At 40.6% G+C, this 9,763-nt stretch overlaps 1 long non-coding RNA gene across 1 annotated transcript; it reads right to left on the reverse strand.

Moving 5' to 3' along the window:
• Nucleotides 1-79: 79 nt before the first annotated feature.
• LOC118479275 lies at nucleotides 80-1,365 on the reverse strand. The gene is made up of 3 exons (XR_002590179.2): nucleotides 1,215-1,365; nucleotides 688-741; nucleotides 80-226 (listed from the first exon to the last, which is right to left on the reverse strand). It is a non-coding gene; the product is annotated as an uncharacterized LOC118479275 (long non-coding RNA).
• Between the last annotated feature and the right edge of the window lie 8,398 nt (nucleotides 1,366-9,763).

Genomic DNA, 9,763 nt, shown 5'->3' on the forward strand with positions numbered 1-9,763 from the left:
CATACTCCCTGTTTTTACCTAACTTACAACGTTTACACTACGACCCATTTAACATAAAACTATCCCAACAAAAACGACAAGTTTTTAATTCTAACACATTTCAACAAGTCAACAAGTAATAAACACGATCCAAAAGCATGCATATAAGTTGCGGAAGCGCATGGTATCTTAAGGCTTGAACATGTGCTCGTCCCATATCTCCAAATCGCCTATAGAGGTGCTTTACCTACATTAACATTCACAAATTTAATAAGTTAGTTATCTCATAGAAAACCATAACCTTTCGATTTAGCTTTAACCACATAGAACATTCTTACTCTTAAGCATACAACAACCCAATAATTGGGTTAAGCATAACCACTCTCGCAGAGAGTTTGACATACGCATTCTACCCACGAAATTGGGTTTAGCATAAACACTCTCGTAGAGAGCTAAGCATACACATTCGACCCATGAGATTGGGTTTAGCATAACCACTCTCATAGAGAGCTAAGCATACACATTCGACCCATGAGATTGGGTTTGCATAACTCAACACTTCTTTCATTAGCATACCCAAATCCACGAGGGATTTGTCGCTTGCTTACTACATCGTCAATCTCGTTATATATAAAAAAATATAACTTTAACAACGAAAGTTTATATAAATAGGAAATATAATAAAGACTCGTATGACGTGAAGCATACCTCGATCTTGTGCTCCTTCCGCTTTACTAGTGTTAGAGCTTTCCTCCTTCACGCCTACATTACAACATTCGTTTACTTAGTTGAATCAAGTCATTCCATCATTTTCTCTCATACTACACATATAGTCATCTCTTAAGCATTTTATCAAACACTTGGTGGGCATTGAATTTATAATCATAATGTACAAGTGTTCATAGCATGGATTTCACTTGATTAACTTTCTAGTTCAACAAGAATTTGTTAAATTCATATACTTCCTTTACCTTATGATAATTTGTCTAATTCCTTCATCACATACAAGATCATGCAACAACTCACAATTGTAAGCATGTTATAGAAATCACCTTGTTCATACAAGTCTTTCAACATATGGGTATAACCCTAACCTTTTCAATAATCGAAATTAAGCATAATTCTAAGTTTATTTTAGGTTCCTAACCTGCATTTGCACATGAATTGCACCTAATTTCACGTTTGGGTCAAAAACCCACTTCTTATTACTCACTAAAACATGATTTTCGACTTACCTATTGTTGTTAGAACTTAGATGGTTGACAATTCGGGTTCTTGCATCGATTTGGGCTCTCAATTCCTTCCAAATCTTGAGAATTCTTGAAAGCTAGGGTTTTCCCCCTTTTGTTCTTGCTTGTCGTCGACCAACAACACCACCAGTGTGTTGGTTTTACAACTTTCTAGTAGTAATAAAATACTTTTATCATAATTTACTATTTCAGCCCTTATAGTTTTAAGTGTTGATAATTATCATACTAAACCTCTCTCTTATTAACTAATAACACATTCTATTAACTTGGTTAAATTCTTGCAAGTTATATTTACTTAAATTAGCATAAATAAGTGATAAACATATTTTGGGGTGTTACAAACAACCTTAAAACTTACTAGACAAAACTCTATCATAAGTCCCTCATTTTATATCGACTTAATCGCCGAGGCCAATGGCGAGCGGGTCATTAGTTAATAGCGCTATTAGGTTTAACAAACCTCACACCGTGCCAGTCGGACGGGCGTGTACTAATGGACTATGGCAAACCGTCAGTGATGATAGACACTGATGTAGGGCACAACTTATTTGCGTAGTAGTCGATATGGTACAATCTAGTGGTTCACATGGGGAAGCCCCCACTAATCATGAACAGGGTATGGGTAATAAAGAATGAACTGGTTAAACTTTCTTTCAACTACGGGGTAACCCCCACGGCAATTTCGCCAACGAAAGACAAACCACGTTTTAGGAAAACAACTTAAAACTAAACAACCAAACGTGAACTCACTCAACTTTGTTGTTGACTCGTTGTTACATGCCTTACAGGTCGCTAAATGTTTGGAGCTTGCATATGGAGGTGGTCGTTGTGGGATGCGAACTGATATGTCCCGTATTTAATAAATAAACTTTATGAACTTGTTAAACCTACGTTTTGGACTTTAAACTTATGAACCATGGTCTATGAACTTATATTTTGGTATCACGTATTATGCTTCCGCTGTTTAAATTTAAAACTTGGTTAACTGGCTTTTGGTCACCAATTGTTGACCGACCTTGACTGTTAGCTATATTGAGAATCTAACCGAGCAAACCAAGGTGAGTTCACACACTTTCTAAGGCATGGGATTCCCGGTGGTCTGGGAATGGGTTAAAGAATTAAAACGGAATCTACATATCTTACATAAGTAGGGTATGTACGGCCATCCTCCTCGGGTAGGATGCCAGTATTAATCCTGCGTATTCTCTTTGGGAGAACTACGTACGTTCGTCCTCCTTGGGTAGGACAACAACCTTAAAACTTACTAGACAAAACTCTATCATAAGTCCCTCATTTTATATCGACTTAATCGCCGAGGCCAATGGCGAGCGGGTCATTAGTTAATAGCGCTATTAGGTTTAACAAACCTCACACCGTGCCAGTCGGACGGGCGTGTACTAATGGACTATGGCAAACCGTCAGTGATGATAGGCACTGATGTAGGGCACAACTTATTTGCGTAGTAGTCGATATGGTACAATCTAGTGGTTCACATGGGGAAGCCCCCACTAATCATGAACAGTGTATGGGTAATAAAGAATGAACTGGTTAAACTTTCTTTCAACTACGGGGTAACCCCCACGGCAATTTCGCCAACGAAAGACAAACCACGTTTTCGGAAAACAACTTAAAACTAAACAACCAAACGTGAACTCACTCAACTTTGTTGTTGACTCGTTGTTACATGCCTTACAGGTCGCTAAATGTTTGGAGCTTGCATATGGAGGTGGTCGTTGTGGATGCGAACTGATATGTCCCGTATTTAATAAATAAACTTTATGAACTTGTTAAACCTACGTTTTGGACTTTAAACTTATGAACCATGGTCTATGAACTTATATTTTGGTATCACGTATTATGCTTCCGCTGTTTAAATTTAAAACTTGGTTAACTGGCTTTTGGTCACCAATTGTATTGTGGTTGGTTTTATTTACTTAAATACATTGTTCAATATGATTGGTGGCTCGATCCTGGTCACGTCACGCCTCCAAGCGGTGGTACTCCGCAGGGTGGATTTTGGGGGTGTGACACCTGTCGTGGACATGGGTTGTTAAGGGCTTTTCTTCACGTGTCCAAGTGGGGATATGTGTTGCACATTCTACAACTCGCAGTCACGTCTGTGCATATTTCTCTGTCGATAACCTACTTGCCTTCACTTTAAACATGTTACATGCTGGTTATGCGTAAACTATTCGAACTCTATTATTATATCAAACTTGTATGCTCAGCTTACACTATGTGTATTGACCTTTATTTTAACGTATGTGACGGGTGCTTAGGATGCTTTGCTTACTTTTCATGGAATCAAGTTAGGGGTCTAGTTATGTCACGCTTAAATCTGAGTGGTCGAGATAATATTTGTTTTTGAGACATTTATTTGTAATAACTGTTTTATTTGGATATGTTGTGGTATGGGACATGACGCTTTAATATCTCGTAATTAATAGTTGTTATGGATACTCATGGACAATCTGTTTCGCTCAATGCCATGCGCCGATGTTTCCGCCATCGGTTGGGTGTGACATAAAACCCGCTCAGTTCAAGGATCGAACTAGCGATCACCGCCTACTCGCCTAGTCTCACATCATCACCAGGTGCCGCCAACAGTAAATGGTGGAGACAAATTTCAAACTTGTGTCACTTAGAACACCAGGTCTCTCCCTTACCACTTTACCACCAGCTCTTTCGTATCTCTTCATTGATATTAAACAAGCTTTTGAGAAAAAAAGGTTTTCTGGTGTAATGGATTATTCCATGTTAAGAATAGTTTATGTTACCAACACTCAAACCCCGTACTTGAACAAAGTTTTAGCATGCAACTAAACCATAATTTTTGTTATTCGCGTCCCTATATGTGTTTTGAAATGCATATTTATACGAACGTTTTTTAACACTAGCTATGATATTATTAAAAGAGTATTGTAATGGCTTTCGATGATATATATATCCTACTGTTGAAACAATAAGGATAAGGTCAGGAGAAGGTATGGACGTTCCTCAGATCAGCCTCGTCACCTCCTAGCTTGTACCTACAACACGAAAGATATTATTAAAAGAGTATTATAATGGATTTTGATGATATATATCCTACTGTTGAAACAACAAAGATAAGGTCATGGGAAGGTATGAACGTTCTTCGTGTCAGACTCGTCACCTCCTTGCTTGTACCCAACCGACCGACTTGTGCAAACTCGTTAGGGGTTCCGTACGAGCTTATTGCTATTTCCCGATCGACTCACACCCACGCTATACTATCACACTACCTTTCCTAAGGTAGTTGCACTGCACTGTTTTAAAAAATGAGCGAGTGATTAGATCGAGATTAGGTGTGAAAACCGCAAACTCTCGATTAAATCGCTTATTCGAACCGCACTTTTATCTACAAACAGGAGAATTTGCGTTGAATCAGGAGTGAAATCCGTACTTTAACGCAACTTTTCCTCTCTATTTTATTAAACAGGAATGAAGTTGTTAAGTCAGGGGTGAAACCCGAACCTTGACGACTTGTTTTGCTCTTATTTTGGCTTTACCAAAACTCTCACCAAAGTCTCAACGGACTCCAACAGCTTGAAGTCACACTGTAACTCGAGGGATGCGTGCCAATCGCCCAAATCGAGGCGACAACACAGTCCCGAAAGCCAAGAGTGTGTACCAAAGGTCCTTGAGAATAGTCGAATCACTTTGGGTAGTCGATGTCTATTAGCCTTAGACAATCTATCCTCGATTTCAATCTCGCATTTGCTGATCTTATGTGTTTTCGATTCTGAGCCCGCAATTGCTGACTCTGATATTTGCCGTTTTATGTGGAAATTTCATGTGTTTTAAGGGGTTTTACCTGTTTATATGTTTCGATTTTTGGTGATTTATTCGCTTTTCACTCCCGCTTTGATCGACAAACACAACTTGCATTGCACATCTATCTCAACACGCTAACAGATCGTTGCTACTTGTGGATGATCGCATGCTATATAATTCGCTTATGATATACTACTCGCTATGTGCTCGTTGATCACAACCGCTATTCTCGAACGCGCGAACTTTGAATGGTAGGTTTATGTATTTTGACTGCCTCATGTGCTTACTTGCCTTACGTGCTTACGTGTTCCTACGTGCTTATGTGTTATGTGATTATGTGCTTATGTGATTATGTGTTTATGTGCTTGATTGTGTTCCTGAGCTTTAGTAAGTAGTACGTGTGAGGTGAGAATCGATTATATAGCGTTTTGAATCCTATGGCGCTGTCTATTGCATACAATGTCGTCATTTGGATCATTTCACTCCCGTGCCGCTCGCCGCAATCATGATGACAAACGCATCGCTGCACTTGTCTCGAAGCAGATGGCGAAAGTCATCCCTCAGATTGTTAGTGAGCTGAATGAAAACGCTATCAAATCTTCTGAAGAGTCCCAGACTGATTCACCAAAGTCTGCTTTTAGCTTCAAGCAGTTCAAAGCTTGCGGCCCAAAGGAATTTACTGGCGAAGATGGTCCTACAACCATTTTTCAATGGTTTGATTCTATCGAAGTCACCCTGTGCCATAGTGGTTGTCCTGACAATCTCCGTACTCTTAACGCCACCGGCGTCTTCCAGTCCCGTGCTTTAGACTAGTGGAAGGCCGAGAGAAACAAACGCGGAAATGATGCAGCTTACGGGCTGACGTGGGATGAGTTGAAGGACATCATGATGCAAGTGTTTTGCCCTCCCCACGAGCACCAAAAGCTGGAGGACGAGTTCTGTAACACCCCAACCAGGAACAGGTTGGCATGTCACTATTACAGATATCAAAAACCAAACAAGTTTCAAATAACAGCAAGAATCCAACAAACAAAAAGTCTAAAATCCACCAGAAAACCTAAGTCTTATGTTATTCAATTACTGAAATAAAAAGAAACGAAAAACTTTAAAAACTTGAACTTCATATTCCCCTCACTCATCCTTGTTTCCCCTGATTACCTATAAATACATAAGACAAACACCAGAAAGAAAATACGACTGAGCCAAAAAGTTGCCCAGTAACGGAGAAATCAACAGTAAAGTAGTGGCAGGTATGCGAAAGCATAACGGATCAGTACCGATACTAACAAATCCCAAAAAGATGGCACTAAAACAAATACTTTCATAACTTGAATCCCAAAACTTATACTGAACAGGTAACAGATACTGAACATAATCAGATGCATATAATCATATCAAACATATCATAACAGAGACAAGACATACGTGACAACATATAACAGTAAAACAAGTCACGTAATATAGAAGCATCCACGAGCCTAAACAGAGGCATGCATGGCTATAGTCCATGTGCCGAGATGGTGCGTGTAGGCGTACAAACATTATTCCATCTCAACAGGAGTCAGAAGTCAGAGCTAAGATCGATCTATTCGCCTCTAGGGGCCAGGTGCTACACAAGCACAAACTAGAGACGCCGTGAACTTTAGTTATGCACTGTCACGATGAGTGCCATGACGTTGACGCCCCAACGACAAGTCTTATAATTGCTCGGGTGATAGAGTACAAAGTGTATCAGAAATAAAAGTATCTTGACATAAGTCTAAAGGGAACATGCAATAACGAGCACAAGGTCTAAGGTCTATTGCATGCTACAATATATACTAGTCATATAACAATACGAAACAGAAACTACTGACGAAAACATCCGTACTACAAAGTAGCGGACTTGACTAAAAATACTATGATGTCAAGAAAAGGAATCCGTACTAACGAGTAACGAACAATAAAAGTATACTACGATGAAAAGAAAACAGAATCCGTACCTTAAAGCAAGCAAAGCAAAACAAAACAAGTCGTCTCTAATAACAAGCTCGAGAACCTACGTTTTAATTATAGTTCGCATAAGATACATATATATAGCACTTGAGTCACATAGTATGATTCATTGATCGATAGGTTTCTGGCGACAAGAGACTTTTAGGACGCGTTATTTAATCCTCAAATTGGTATCGCAACGTGTTCAGTACACTAATTATAGATGAATCTCGTTTTTTTTCCTTAGTCATATTTTCGTGTATAACAAATATATGTTTATATAAAATTTTACTTCATTGTTTTTAATTACAAATGGATTGATAAAAGTAATTTATTATTAAATCGAAAACTATTACAAAACAAAACACATCGTAAACTTACTGTTGGTTTATGTTTGTAAAATAACTAACATGTAAATTTAATACTTACATCGTCAAACTGGTTCGTCAAATACATATATACATATGGATATTCAAAACATCAAAATATAAAACTTCCCCTTTTATTTTAGAAATCATAATATATATTGTCAATTAAGTTAACTGTTCTACATACAAAATTCGTGAGTGCAGAACTCCAACAAATTAATTGAACCAGTGAGTGGTTGAAGTAAAAACATTTAACTATATTATTTTAGGCTATGAACTAGATAACTAAACTAAAAGTACAAAGGTTGGAGATGAGGTCAAATCTGTAAGTACTAAAGTAGTCTAAAACTCTTTGATTTACATCTTATGAACTCAAATAATTATGGTTTAACCTTAGTGAAATTCAAACCATATACTATAACCTTGCAACTATAACATAAGGGTGCGCCCGCTCATGTGCCAAACCTTAGGAAAAAAAAACCATCAAGACTTCATACATGAGGGTGCGCCCGATCATGTGCCAAACCAACCAGAGAGCAATGAAGTTTCAAGATAGAGGTTAGTTATCTCTTTGACTACTTTTTGTAATTCAGTTGCGCCTGATTGTTAATTTTGAATGCAGAGGCACATCACTATCAGGTTGCTTTCCCCACCTTCGGTGGATCCATGAGGGTGCGCCCGCTGGAACTAGGGGAGCCATATTGGTATGAGCGCATCAAAGGTCACTTTCTATATCCACTTGCTGGAGCTTTCACCAATCCTCCCACTGCAACCAAAGGTGTGCATCTTCCCAATCCTAGACCCTTGTGTGCCGTGACTTCCGCTGGGAAAGAGATACTTTATCTTTCCAGCGAGGAGTCTGTAGGGTCTTCAAATGGGAGCTAAGTTCCTGGTCTAACATCTTTGCAGGTGTGTTGCGCGACCTTGGGATTGACCCGGAGGAGAAGAAGAAGAAGCCACCCAAGAAAAGAAGAAAGTCATTACTATCGACGCTGAAGCATCCAGCAAGAAGGGCGGAGGTAGCCGCGCAACTGCTAGGGCTTCTGATAAAGGTACTCACCGATTCCGGTAGAGTAACCTAGATGATCACGTTGTTGCCAGTGACTCACTTGAGGGATTGTCCCGTATAGGTGAGAAGAAGACCGGAGCTGCTGGTTCAAAGAGCTCAGGAAGCGCGGGTTCCAGGAACCCAGAGGCTGGCGCTACTCCTTCGTCCATTGCCTTGGATGAAGACGAAGAGGAGGAAGAAGAAGAACCTGCTGTTAAGTTGATAAGCCGGAAAAGGGTCAGAGAGGAGACTGCTGTCAGTGCGCAGGCGGCACAGAAAACTAGGAGGGCCCCAGTAATAGGCAAGCAGAGCAGTCTGCGCTCCCTCTAAAAATTTCCTCCAGGTTAGTGTTGTACTTCCTTCGTGCTTTCTTTTAATAAAATTTCTTTTTAACACTTGGCTTCTGCAGAAGCCAAGAAGAAAACCCTTGAGAAGAAAGGTGTTGAGTTTAAGGACCCGAAAGAACCGACGCAAAAAGAACTAAGTTTGTGATCAAGCCTCTAAAGACTGCTGAGTTAGAGGTTGAGAAGGAGAAAAAGAAAACTTCTGAGGAACCTATTGAGAAGGAGAAAACGCAAGAGAAAGAGAAGGTTGCTGCAAAGCCTGAGGGTGATAGTTCTAAGGAGACCGGGGCCGCTGGTGCTATTGCCCATGAGAAGGCGCAGGGTCCGAAGGTCGTCCGTATTACGGGGCTTGACCAGCCTCTTCATGAGAAACAGAAAACTGCTCGAGGTAAAGGACCCGAGGTTGTGAAGCCAACCAAGCCTGTGCATGTTGATGCCCCAACCCAAACTGCTCAAGTTACTTCCGCTGCTGGGGGATCATCTGCTATGCATAAGGAAACCACCCCTGATGCAGGTGGCACGGGTGCTGATGTTAACATCCGTTCCAGCGCTTTCGCTGCTGGGCAAGCTGGTGCGGGGAGCCAGAGCTCGATGCCTCATCCCCCGATAGGTCCTAAAGATACCTTGGGGGATATCTATTACAAGACTTATACTGAGGAGGCGCGCAGCGATGCTCCCCATCATCCACCATGGGGCTTGAAGCAAAAGGATACTTTCTTGGAGTTCGCCCCATGCCGCGAATGGTTCTTGAATTCTTTCCCTCCCGGTGAGGTTAACCGGAAAATGGCGCGGACCCATGATGGATTATACCATGCGTATGTTGTAGGTGAAGCCAATACTCGCGCTTCCAATAACCAAATTGTGCGAGAGTGGCGCACGATGGTTATGGAGCGGGGTGATTGGGAGAAGTATCGCGAACGTTTGCTGAGGCAAGTCAAGTTTGAGGCTGATAGAAAATCAGAGGAGTGGGGCCGCGAGGGCTTACGAGGCAAGCTTCGTGCTGCT

The sequence above is a fragment of the Helianthus annuus genome, chromosome 1, assembly GCF_002127325.2.
Source record: "Helianthus annuus cultivar XRQ/B chromosome 1, HanXRQr2.0-SUNRISE, whole genome shotgun sequence".
NCBI lineage: Eukaryota > Viridiplantae > Streptophyta > Magnoliopsida > Asterales > Asteraceae > Helianthus > Helianthus annuus.